Here is a 13,161-nt window from a genome sequence, read left to right on the forward strand (position 1 = left end):
GGTAAATTCTGACAGCTGGATTTTTCTGGTAACCTCTTTCCTTGATAGTGAATTTGCCTCATCCATCTGTCCATCTTTTCACAATGGAACTCTTTCTCCCCACACTTCTCACATAATGACAGCTTTTTTCCCCCAACTGTATCTCTTTCGTTCTGGACCTAGGTCCTCTGGTGGGCCTGCTTCTAGCTTTCCATTCATCGGCTAAGCTAAAATTGGCAAAACACCATAGGCCTAACGGATATTTTGGTATCAGCTACTGGCCCCAGTCATTCCCGTTTTCCTACCTCATAATGAAGGTTATAGTATTTTGTTTTATAAGTTATGGCTCTTTTTTTTTTGCTCTCATGTTTTAAACAGGAATTGAAATGCAAATATTTATCGTTATAATCATCAAATGTCCTTGAACTACATTCTCTATATTAGTAACTTCACAGACTGCGGTGAAAGCATGGTCTTTAGCCCCACAGTGTGTTTTTATAGCTAGATTACCAACAGCAAAGTCAGGTCTATATTTAAGAAGTAATATAGATGCTAATTCAAATCTTTCAGAAATAAAGAAATGATTTAAGACAATCTTAGTTGGTAAACACTGTGGTGGTAAATTCAGCTATTAAAATTAATTATAAAGGAATTTTAGTTCTAGTGTCACTTCCTCTGTGTTAATCCTCTCACCTTCCTCAAATCACCTTATTTTTCTTCAGAGCATCACCAAAGGTTTAGAGCTACAGGGGACATTAAAGACTGTGTACATTTTTTTTGGCAAGGCAATCAGGGTTAAATGACTTGCCCAGGGTCACACAGCTAATAAGTGTCAAATGCTTGAGGTAGAATTTGTTTTTTTTTAATTTTTTTTATTATTTTGATTTATCAACAATCACTTCATAAACTTTCGAGTTTTAAATTTTTCTCCCCCTCTCTCCCCACCTCCCTCCCCAAGATGGCACACAATCTGATGAAGGCTATACATATACATTCCTATTAAACATTTTCACATTAGTGATGTTGTAAGTAAGAATTAGAACCAACAGGAGGAACCACCTGAAAGAGGAAACAAAACCCAACAGAAGAAAAAATAGCAAAAAAAAAAATAACAGCTTTAATCTGCATTCAAACTCCATAGTTCTTTCTTTGGGTGTGGATAGCATTTTCCATCATGAGGCTTTTGGAGGTGTCTTAGATGCTTGCATTGCTGAGAAGGGCTGAGTCTATCAATATTAGTCATTGCACAATGTGGCTGTTACTGTGTACAACGTTCTTCTGGCTCTGCTCACTTCTCTCAGCATCAGACCATACAAGTCTTTCCAGGTTTTTCTGAAGTCTGCCTGCTAATTTCTTATAGCACAATAGTATTCCATTACATTCATATGTAAGGTAGAATTTGAACTTGGGTCCTTCTGACTCCAGAATCAGTGCTTTATCCACTGCACCAACTAGCTGCCCTTGTGTACACATTTTAATGCCAAGGCTGATTAAAAGATCATGGAGTGTAGAGACTCTTTCATTTTGTTTTGTGTTCTCAGTACCTGGTAGAATGAGTTGACCAAAGAAGGCATATAATAAATGTTTGTTGAATTTAAGTGGAATTGAATGAAATACTTCTCATCCTGTCTTTATAGATCAATTCCCAAAGCATAGTTAAACTTCCTCTATATTTTCAGGCTGTCTTGAAATATTTACATGTGACTATATCGTCCAATGAGGACACATGTATGTATATATACACAAATGTATATATATATGTATGTATATACACACACACACACACACACACATACACATATATGCGTAACCATTATAGGCTATGTATAGTAACATATATAACATAAATATGTGTTATATGCATATACATATTCAAATAAGTACATATATAAATATGTATGTATATTCCAGGATTGTGATTTCATTAGCATAAAGAACTCCTAGAGAGAAAACCCCAGCTATCAATGCAGATGAGATGTTCTGAAACTTCTGGTGCAGGGAGAGGTTCAATGCCTTGCCTAGTCACATAGTTTGTATTTGAGTACCTGCTTGAGGTCCTGTAATGTCTTGGTATTATTGAAGAAAAAGGTCATTCTGTTAATTTACTATCCCTACTAAGGCAGGAATGCATATTAGTACATTTTACAAAGATTTGCAACAAAAAGGGTTTGAATAACATGTGATTTTCTGATAAGCCCCTGTCAGAAAATGTTGTTAAACAAAATATACAGTTTTTTTTCCTGAGCATCTGGTTAATCAAGTTTTGGGAAATGGTAAGAGTAAATGCAAAAACACAGAAGATATCATTACATTAAATTACAATCTAGACTATGTCATTGTCACCATTGTCTGGACCTGTGATTTTTTGTTAAAAGGAATTCTCTGATAAGGAAATTCCCTCTACTAATGCAGGTCTGCAATTGTTCTCTAATTTATAGTTTTAGTTATTAGGAGTCATTGAAAGGTTAAATAACTTTCCCTTGGTTACCCAAATAGTACATGTCAGGGGAAAGTCTTTATGATTACGAAGCCTCTATATACACTATGTACTGCTTCCTTTAAATCACTCCCATTTTTTAGTGTTGATTTTGAATCTTTCAAGTTTTAAATATTCAACATTGTTTGTGTAAGAAACATAAGGTATATAAAATGAATTGCTAAAAAAACTTCAGAATATATTTATTTTTTCTTGAGTTCAGTAATTTGAATACTTGATGAATTTATAAAAATCGCTACTTTTTCTACCATGGAATATATAAAATTCTGTTTAGAAATATTTACCAGTATGATTTTGTAGATTACAAATTTAGACTTATTTAAATTTTTTTTTTAGTCACTTGCAGGTGTAATGATAATGAGATGTTGCATTTTTTTCAGGTGAATCAGCTGATGTGAAGTTCTGTAACTTACATACTTTTTAATATGATATTTCAGTGAGTAGAAATGATTTAAGTTTCTTTGATCATAATATTTGCATTGCTTTTAATTTATAATTAAAATGCTTGAAGAAAGTAACAGATATTAAGGACGAAAATGCCTTCAGGAAGTTGCTATTAACTATTGGCATCTGTGACTAATGAATGCTATATTGGTTTAGGCTGTGACTAATGGAATAAATGTTTTGAAAAAAAACTCTTGTATGTTATTATTTTATAAACAGCTATCAGGTCATGATGGATTTGTTATGTGAATTCAAATGGGATAATTGTTTGATCTTTACTCATTCTTTGCCACTCCACACAGTTGATTAACCTGCTTCCTTATTTGATTCCCTTCATGTACAATGCCTCTTTGTTTTAAAAAATCATTCATTGAACATTCCAAAAGCAGCTCCATTAATTGGACATCGTGATCAACTGTTAAGTAAGAAGATTAATAGTGTGGCTGGCAAAGAAGATAGTCTATAACCAATTAGCTTCTTAGCTAAGGTACATTTAATCAGTGTGCTTAAAAAAATAACTGTATGCTAACTTGGTCAATAGTAAAAACACAAGTGATTTGTAGAGTTATTCCACGTTTTTCTTAGGTATAACAAATACACATTAACAGAAAATGAATTTCCAGTAGTATTTATAATGAGGGTGCATAGCTGTAAAATACTCTCACTAACCCTTAATCTAATACTAGAAAGCTACATACCCCAAATTTTTATTTCTTCCATCTTTGGAAAGACGAAATTATTGTTAAGGCAAGTTACAAATTTATCACTTGCTCTGCTTTTGGCAGAGAAAGAACACTATATGCTCACATCCCTATGATATTGTATTTTTCACAACAAGTTCATGATCTATATTCTGATCTAATTTCTTCTTCTTTCCTGATGGTCTTTAATATAAAAGCACTTTAAATTTTGACATTTTTTGATCCTCACCCAAGTGTTTTTCTCTGTTTGTTCCTCTCAGGTGCCTGGAGCTCCTAAAGCATAAAACGTTTTCAGGGAAGTGGGGAGGAGCTAGTGTAGTCGTTGCGTAGAGTAAATAAAAGAAAGTTATATGATGTGGCTGTAAAAGTGGTATGATAATCACATTATCTTGTTATATCAACTGGAATGGGATAACTGTTCTTCACTCATTCTTTTACCTTCACTACTCTACAAAATTGATTAACCCTTTTTTGATTCCCCTTTATGTACAATTCCTCTTTGTTTTTAGAGTATCATCCATTGAACATTCTGAAAGCACTTCCATTACTGAACATTGTGAGCAACTGGTGAGCAAGCAGATTAATAGTGTGGTTATTCTGCAGATAAACTCATAGAATTCCAGAGTTGGAAGGGGTCTCAATGGTCACCTAGTTCCACAAATAATTCATACTACAATATCCCAACTGGTCATCCAGCTTCTATATGCAGACCTTTAGTAAGGGGGAACCCCATTTACTGCTTTGTGAAACAACTCATTTCATTTTTGGACAGTTCCAAAATTTGCCTTGCTATTAACCCTAAATTTGTCTCTTTATAGATCCCATGTCATCTGGGGCCAAACAGAACAAATCTAATTCCTCTTCAACAGAGCTTTGTTTCAAATATGCAAAGATAGCTATCATGTTCTCTCTGAGTTTTTTCCTTTTCAGGCTAAACACCTCTAGTTCCTTCAAATGATCCTTCTTTATAATAGCATTAAGGCTGTTCACCACCCAGTTGCCTTCCTCTTCACACTGTCTAGCTTGACAATATCCTTCTGAAACTTCAATGTCCAGCACTGAAGATAATACCACAAAATGTTGCATGACCAACGACAGATTATAGAGGGACTGTATATATATATATATAGATATAGATATAGATATCTATAGATATTGATATATAGATATCTATAGATATCTAGATATCTATATCTATCTATCACCTCCTTATTCTTCTGGAAGTAATGCCTCGCTTAATGCAGTTTAAGATTTCATGGACATTTTTGGTTGCTTTATTAGACTGCTGATTCATATCGATCTTGAAGTTTACCAAAACATTTATGTCTTTTTAAAACTATTGTTTAGCCATACTTTCCCCATCTCATACCTAGGAAATTGATTTTTTGAACCCAAGTTTAGTATTTTATATTTATCCTTTTTATTTGTTGTCTTACTTAATTCAGACCACAGTTCTGCCCTGTCACAAACTCTTTTCATTTGGACCCATCTTCCATATGTCTTATGTTTGTGTCCTTTAAAAATCTGGTAAGCATGCCAACTATGACTTTTCCAAAGGCATTTATAAAAATGTTAAAGAATACAATGCCCAGGTCCCTGGGATATTTCACTGGGAATCCAAGTTGACATAGAACCATTTTTACTTAGGCCATTCAATCAGTTCCTGATCCATCTAACTGGACTATTATGTAATCTGCATATCTCTATAGCATGAGATACTTTATTAAAAGCTTTGTTAAAATCTTTATCAAGAAAATTCTTTTTATCTGTCAATTTAGAAACCTTGCCAAGAAAGGATATGACAATTCTGGCTTGTTTTTGTGGAAGCCATGTTTGCAATTACAAGTTCCTTTTTTAGCTATTCATTAAACATCTCTTTGATTCTAATTTAAAAATTGATATTTTTATATTGCCTTAATTTAATTTTTCCTCTCTTTTTCTTAAGTTTTATTGATGTGTTTTAGCAAACATTTATGTATTATGTCCACTCTGTAAGAGGGCTGTTCTAACAAAGTAAAACAAAGTAAGTGGCCTCATCTGAAAGTGCATGCAACATTCCATATCTGTGATATCCCACCTGACTCTCTAAAAAAAAATCAGCAGAAATCTATTTTTTCTCCTTTACATCCTCCATTGAGAAAAAAAAATAAGAAAAACAAATTCCTTGTAACAATATGCATTGTCAAGCAAAATAAATTCCTTAAATCACACACACACACACACACACACGCACACACACATACATACTTTAAATCTGTCACCTCTCTTGTAATATTTCATCATTGATCTTCTCGAATTATGAATAGTCACTGTATTGATCATAGTTTGTATAGCTTTCAAAGTTTTTTTAAGTGTTGTTATTATATAAATTGTTCTCTTGGTTCTGCTAATTTTTAAAATCAGTTTATAAAAGTCTTCAAAATTGTTCATTTTTATAATATTGTTGTTAAAATATGAAATATTTTAGTTTCATTTCTTTCACTCTGTATCAGTTCATTTAAGTCTTTCCTTGTGGTTTTGAAATAATCTATTTCCTTATTTCTTACAGTATAACAGTATTCCATCACATTCATATCAGGTATTTCCTCAATCGATGGGTTTCCCCTTAGTTTCTAGTCTTTTTGAAACCACAAAAAGGGCTACTATACATATTGTTCTATATATAAGACCCTTTCCTCTTTCTTTGATCTCTTTTGGGTATAGGATTAGCAGTTGTATAGCTGGATCAAAGGGCACACTGTATTTAGTAACTTTTTGTGTATCATTCCAAATTGTTTTCCAGAATGGTTGTACCACCAACAGTAAATCAACAAATCTGTCCTCCCACAGCCCCTTCAACATTTATTATTTTTACTTTTTTTGTCATCTTTTCCATTCTAATGAGTGTGAGGTGGAATCTTAGAATTGCTTGTGTTTGCATTTCTCTAATTTGTAGTGGTTTGGAATTTTTTTTTTCATATGGCTATAGATAACATGGGTTTCTTCCTCAAGAACTGCCTTTTCTTATTCTTAGGTCATTTATGAATTGAAGGATGATCTTTATTCTTACAAATTTGAATCAATTCTTTGTATATCTTAGAAATGAAATCTTTGTCAGAGAAATGTGCTGAAAAGATTTCCTCCCAGTTGTTTCCCTTTTAATCTTAGTTTTATTGGATTTATTTGTACAAAAAGTAATAATTTATGTAATCAAAATTAACTAGTTTATCTTCTGTGATTCTCTCTGCCCCTTGTTTAGTTACTTTCTTCCTCTTCCATAGGTATGATAGACAATTTTGCCTCTTATTCCTCTAATTTGTTTATCATGTAACCTTTTGTCTAGGTCATGTACTCATTTACAACTTATTTTGAATAAAGTACTATGTGTTGACCTAAATATAATTTCTTCCATACTTATTTTCAATTTTTTCAGTAATTTTTATCAAATAGTGAGTCCTTGTCCTAATAGTGGGGGGTCTTTGTGTTTATCAAATACTAGAGTACCAGATACATTTGCTTTCATATCCTGTGTACTCAATCTGTTCCACTGTCTGATTTCTCTATTTTTAAACCAGTTTCAAATTGTTTTGAGAATTACTGCTTTGTAGTATAGTTTGAGATCTGGCATCCTGGTCTACCTCATTCACATTTCTTTTTATTGTTTCACTTGAGATTCTTGATTTTTTCCTCCATATAAATTTTATTTTTTTTCTATTTTTTAAAACATAATCCTTTGGCAATTTGCTTGATATGGCATTGAGTAAATAAATGAATATAGTATTGTCATTTTTACCTCCACAGAAAACCATCCCTTGAAATATAGAATAAATTGGAAAAAATGCACTTCAGCAAAACTAACTAAAAACACAAAAAAGATAGACAGTATATACAATGTTTCAGACCCCTAGTCTCCCATCTCTGCAAGGAAAGGAGGTAAGTGCATTTTTTTTTTCATTTATTTCATGGAACCAAGTTTTAGCCATCATTTTAGTAGTACTAGACTATAGAATTTTCTGGTTTTGAAATGACGTTCACTGTTTTCTAGTTTGTGAGATTATTTTCTTGTTTTGGGGGGGGTGTGAAATTCATACAACATCTGCCCTTCTTTAATCCTATGGTCCACCTCTCAATCTCTATCATCTTTTAGATATTACTGACAGTGACTTAGCAATCAAATCTGTCAGTTCTTTTAGAACTGAAGGATATAGTTCATCTGGGACAGGTGATGTGAAGGGCATCAGTAAGGTTGGCAGAGTATTTCTTATTACTTTCTTCCTTAACAAATCCCTTTTGGCCATTTTGTTCTGTCCTCAGTTTGAAAGTCATTCTTTTTGGCAGAAACCAGAAGGAAAATAAAAATTCAGTTTCTTGACCTTCTTGTTATCAGTTACTATCACCCCATCTATGAGGAGCAGCTAATGCAGTCCTTTTTTTTTTTTTGATCTTCCATCCGCCCCATATACCAAAAACAGCTCCCTTTGTTGTTTTTTTTTTTTTTTGCCAGTTTCAGAACATTCTGAGTTTTAATACTTTTGATACTATTTTTATGAAACCATGTGATACGGGATTGTATTAATCCTCTCTTACCTGCCCTTACTTCCATATTCCATAACAAAAAAGCTTTTAAAAAAATCTAAGTTGGTTAGTGATTTATCTGTGTACATAGAATGGTCTCTAAAGGCATTTCCAACCTGGTTCAGCACATAGATTTGGCTCTCTGGGCCTGTACCTCTGCATCTTAGACCTCCACAATTCATGCCCCTAATTCTTGGGAAAGTTAACTCACTCATCTTTGTAGACCTAACTACCAGATATTAGCACCACAACCCTTTTGTTCAGAGACCCAAATACAGGATTGAGGATACTACATAATCAGAGCTCCTGACTAAGTTTGACCAAAGCCATGATAATAGTGGTGAAGGTCCAAACCCCTAGGCTGAGGTTAACTTGGACATACTGACCAGCAGGAGAATGCAGTAGGATTAGACCAATAGATCTATCTAGCCCTGGAACTGAACCAGAAGGCTAATCTATACCAAATTCTGATCACCTGGTTGAGGAAAATTTGTGAATCCACCTTAAAACAACATTGGGAAAAGAATAGCTCTCCTGGAACTGTCAGAGAGATGATAACCCACTGTGTGGTGAAAAGTATACCAAACTAATCTGTCCTATAAGGTATGCCAAAGGAAACACCATTAAATAAAGTTGAAAATTGGTTTAAAAAGGTCAAGTTTATTGAGGGACTTTAATGTGAGCATAAGGAGTATGCATTTCATTTCATAGGCAACAGGAGCACTGAAATGCTGAGCAGGTGAATGCTAAATCCTATACAGGAGGAAGATCAGTTTGGCAATATTGTGAAGGATGAGTTGGAGAAGTGAGAGAGAAGAGATGGGGAAACAAGTTAGGAAGTTCTTAGCCAATAGTAACTAATGAGATCTAGAACTAGAGTGACAGCATTAGGAGTAGAGGGCAGAGGGTGGAAGCAAGAGAAATTTTGGAAACTAAGGAAGACTCAGAAGCACTTTTGTTTGTTTTTTGGCAATTGGGGTTAAATGACTTGCCCAGGGTCACACAGCTAGTAAGTGTCAAGTGTTTGGTCTGAGGTCAAATTTGAACTCAGGTCCTTCTGACTTCAGGGCCGGTGCTCTATCCACTGTACCACCTAGCTGCCCCTCAGCAGTACCTTAGACTACAACCTATGACTCAGGTAATTTGGTGGAACAAAAGTTAAGATTTCTGAGAAGGGTGCCAAATTGGAGCTTCTGGAAAAACAATAATGCTAACACAGTATTAGCACACTTTTTTTTTTAAAATTAGAGGTAGCCATCAAAAATGGTTAATCCATGTTAATAAATTTATCTTTTAAATTGTTATATTTTTGATAAGATGGAAAATTTGTGGAAAATTATTTTAAAATAACATAGTTTTAAAACTCTTACTGCCATTTCTTCTGAGTCTAAAAAATACCAAAATATTATAAAATATGTTATTTTTTAAACATAGAAACATTGTAAAATAATGAATTAAATGGTCATTTTATGACTATAGTCTATCTGATGCTATACAAAACTTCACTGAACTATACTAAAATATTCCTAACATAACAGATTGAAAAAATTCTTGAGTTGGGGGGAAACTATCAGGAATTTCTTCTGGCAGTTATTTAAGCAAAATAAAACGTCCAGTGAAAGATATGGAAATAAATGTGATTTTCTCCCCAAGCCTCTTTTCCCTCTGCCACAACCCAAAATCTAAAGGCCATCAAGCACGCACCTTGATCAGCTCTATGGGGCTAAACTTATATGCTGATAGTCAGTTTTTAAAAACAGTCTAGAAAAATAGATTCAACACAATTCGACCCACAGTCTTATTTTATTGTTAGTCTGCTTCATTTCACCATAGCTTCCTGTTCTACAATAAAGATTGAAAATTACAACTTTCTGCTTGAATAGTTTCACTATCTCTAGATTTATTTTATGCTGCTAGACTCCCTTAACTCTTTGTAGGTGTATAGCTTGAGCATTTTATGACATACAACAACAAAATTAAGCCACTTTTCCAAATGGGGAGAAATTTTGAGTCTTTATTGCAGATATTTTGAGCACTCTTTTTATGACAATGGATGGAAGAATTTGGAAAAGGGAAAGGGATTATTTTCAGATACCGGGAGTGAGGTGAGGGTACCTTACTGAAAGCCTATGATGGGCCCTCATTCTGTCCCTTGATGAATGAAATCACTTTAGTTGGACCATGCTTACAGTATGATCAAAGAAAAATGAAAATAATAAACATTCATATAATGGAAATTATTTGTGTGACTGTGCAAAGTTTCTTGAAATGATATTTTGAAGATCTTGGTGTTTTAGAGAATTCATGATCATATTGGAGAGAACTAGAAAGAGACAGAGACAGAGATAGACAAACACTGAAAGAGTGAGAGTAGTGTGGCATATAGGAGAATAATCATTGGACTTGGAGTAAGAAGAATCCTAGGGTACAAATACCAGGTCCAAGACTTACTAGTCATGTGACCATAGGCAAGTCTCTTCATATCTCTGACCACCTGTCTCTTCATCTGTGTATTACTACAAGATACCATTGATAGCTACTTGCTAGGAACTTCCACATTTACCCTGAAAATATCTTCCTGCCTTTCTGGGTAGAAGTTCTTTGTTCTCTATAGACCTTGGAGTGCCAGTGACCTTCTGTCCCTTAGTTTTGGCCTTCTCTATGGGTCACAAGGTATAGGACAACTTCTTATTCAGGGTTATTTGGAATTGTAGATGTATTCTGTTAGAACTTAGCTTTGAATCCCCCCCACCAATTGGCAAAATCCCATTTCCTTCTTGAAATTGCGATAAATCTAATCATGTGACCTTGGCAAATATAAGAATTTGTAATTGATCCTGGACTTCTGTCACCTTCACTAGTCTTACTGTTAGCAATGCTTTCTAAGGGCCACTTTTGACTTTGTTCTCCAGGATATCTGGCTCTAGATCAGTAACCACACCATAGTAGTTATTAGTGGTGTTAAGATCTTTCTTGCATGGTTTTTTTGTGTATTCTTGCTACCTCTTAATCTCTTCTGCTTTTGTTAAGTCCCTACCACTTTTGTCTTTTATCAAACCCATTTTTGCATGAAACACTTCACTTGATATTTCTAATTTTCTTCAAGAGATCTTGTCTTTCTCATTCTATTGTTTTCTTCTATTTCTTTGTGTTGCTCATTTCAGAAAAACTTTTATTTCTTCTTGCTATTTTCTGGAATTCTGCATTCAGTTGGGTATATATTTCCCTTCTCCTTTCCCTTTTCTTCTTTCCTCAGCTATTTGTAAAGGATCATCAGACAATCATTTTACTTTCTTGCTCTTCTTTTTCTTTGGAATGTATTTTTGTTTCTGCTTCCTGTATAATATTGCAAATCCTTCTGTCCCTAGTTCTTCAGGCACTCTATCTACCAGATCTAATCCCTTAAATCTATTCATCACCTCCACTTCATATTTATAAGGGCCATATAGTTCATACCTATACGGCCTGATGATTTTCCCTACTTTTTTAATTTAAGTCTGAATTTTGCAATAAGAAGCTCATTATCTGAGCTACAGTCAGCTCCAGGTCTTGTTTTACTGACTATATAGAGCTTCTCCACTTTGGTTGCAAAGCATATAATCAATCTGATTTCTATATTGACCATCTGGTGATGTCCATGTGAGTTGCCTTTTGGGTTGTTCAAAAAGAGTGTTTGCTATGATCAGTGAGGTATCTTGACAAAACTCTATTAGTCTCTGCCCCACTTCATTTGATACTCCAAAGTCAAACTTTCCTGTTATTTCAATTATCTTTTGATTTCCTACTGTAGCATTCCAATGCTATGATAAATGTGACATCTTTTTGGGGTGCATTTCTGGAAGATGTAGGTCTTCATAAAACTGATCAACTTTGGTTTCTTCGACATTAGTGGGAGGAGCATAGCCTTGTATTACTATGATGTTTAACAGTTTTCCTTGGGATTCAGACAGATATCATTGTCATTTTTGAGATCATATCCCAGGACTGCTTTTCTCGCCCTTTTTTTTATTGACTATGAGGGCTACTCCATTTCTTTTAAGGGATTCTTGCCCAAAGTAGTATATGTAGTGATCACCTGAATTAAATTCACCATTGAAATCATACTGTTTTGGTTAATAAAGATGAAAATGTAAAAAAAATAGAGAAGCATCTGATTAACAAAAGTTTACAACATAATAAACCAAGAATTGAGAAAATGATTCAAGAAAGTTAGGTATTAGCCACATTATTTACCAGACACACAAAATATAGTATTTAGATGCTGCAGAAGAGGTGACAATGTTTTAACTGTGTATGTGCTTTAAAGGTTATTAGGACCACATAGGGTTAAACTTCTTCCATCCTTTATCAAGGGTAATGCTGAGATTTTTCTCCTTTTATACAGCCTATATACAACTTATTAATAAATCTAATAAGTAATGATATATGTTATATGATAAATGATAAAATAACATATAATATTTACTTTGTCATGTATTATTGGAGGAGACAACCTCTTCCCTATGTACTGCATGAAAAGAGATTTGGTCATACTGTAAATCATGAGCGTGCATGTGTGTGTGTGTGTGTGTGTGTGTGTGTGTATGTGTGCGTGTATGTGTGTGTATGTAGTGTGCCCATGCAAGTGTATCTTTGTGACATCTTTCTCTAGTCAGAGTCAGGAGCAGTAGGAAAACCTGTGGATAGAGATAGCAAGGGAAGGAAAACTAAGATGAATGGAGGAAGCTGGTAAGACTCCTGTTATGTCTATATGTCTACATGGGGCCAATTATGGCTGTTCTGCATGTAACATTTTCCTTGGAATCCATTAATGCACAAACAACTAAAGTCTTTTTTTACATTAATCAATCAACAGATATTTGTTAGGTATTTACTGTGTTCTATGTAGACACTGTGCTCAGTGTTGGGGATGCTAAGACAAAGACAAAAGCAAAGCAATCTCTATTCTCCAGGAGCTTACTGGGGGAATAATAGATACACACACAG

General features: G+C 34.1%; 1 pseudogene; it reads right to left on the reverse strand.

The window, feature by feature from the left end:
* Positions 1-12,417: 12,417 nt before the first annotated feature.
* On the reverse strand, positions 12,418-12,562 carry LOC114032018 (annotated as a pseudogene).
* Between the last annotated feature and the right edge of the window lie 599 nt (positions 12,563-13,161).

Source organism: Vombatus ursinus, unplaced genomic scaffold, assembly GCF_900497805.2.
Source record: "Vombatus ursinus unplaced genomic scaffold, bare-nosed wombat genome assembly UNPS02000577.1, whole genome shotgun sequence".
Taxonomy (NCBI): domain Eukaryota; kingdom Metazoa; phylum Chordata; class Mammalia; order Diprotodontia; family Vombatidae; genus Vombatus; species Vombatus ursinus.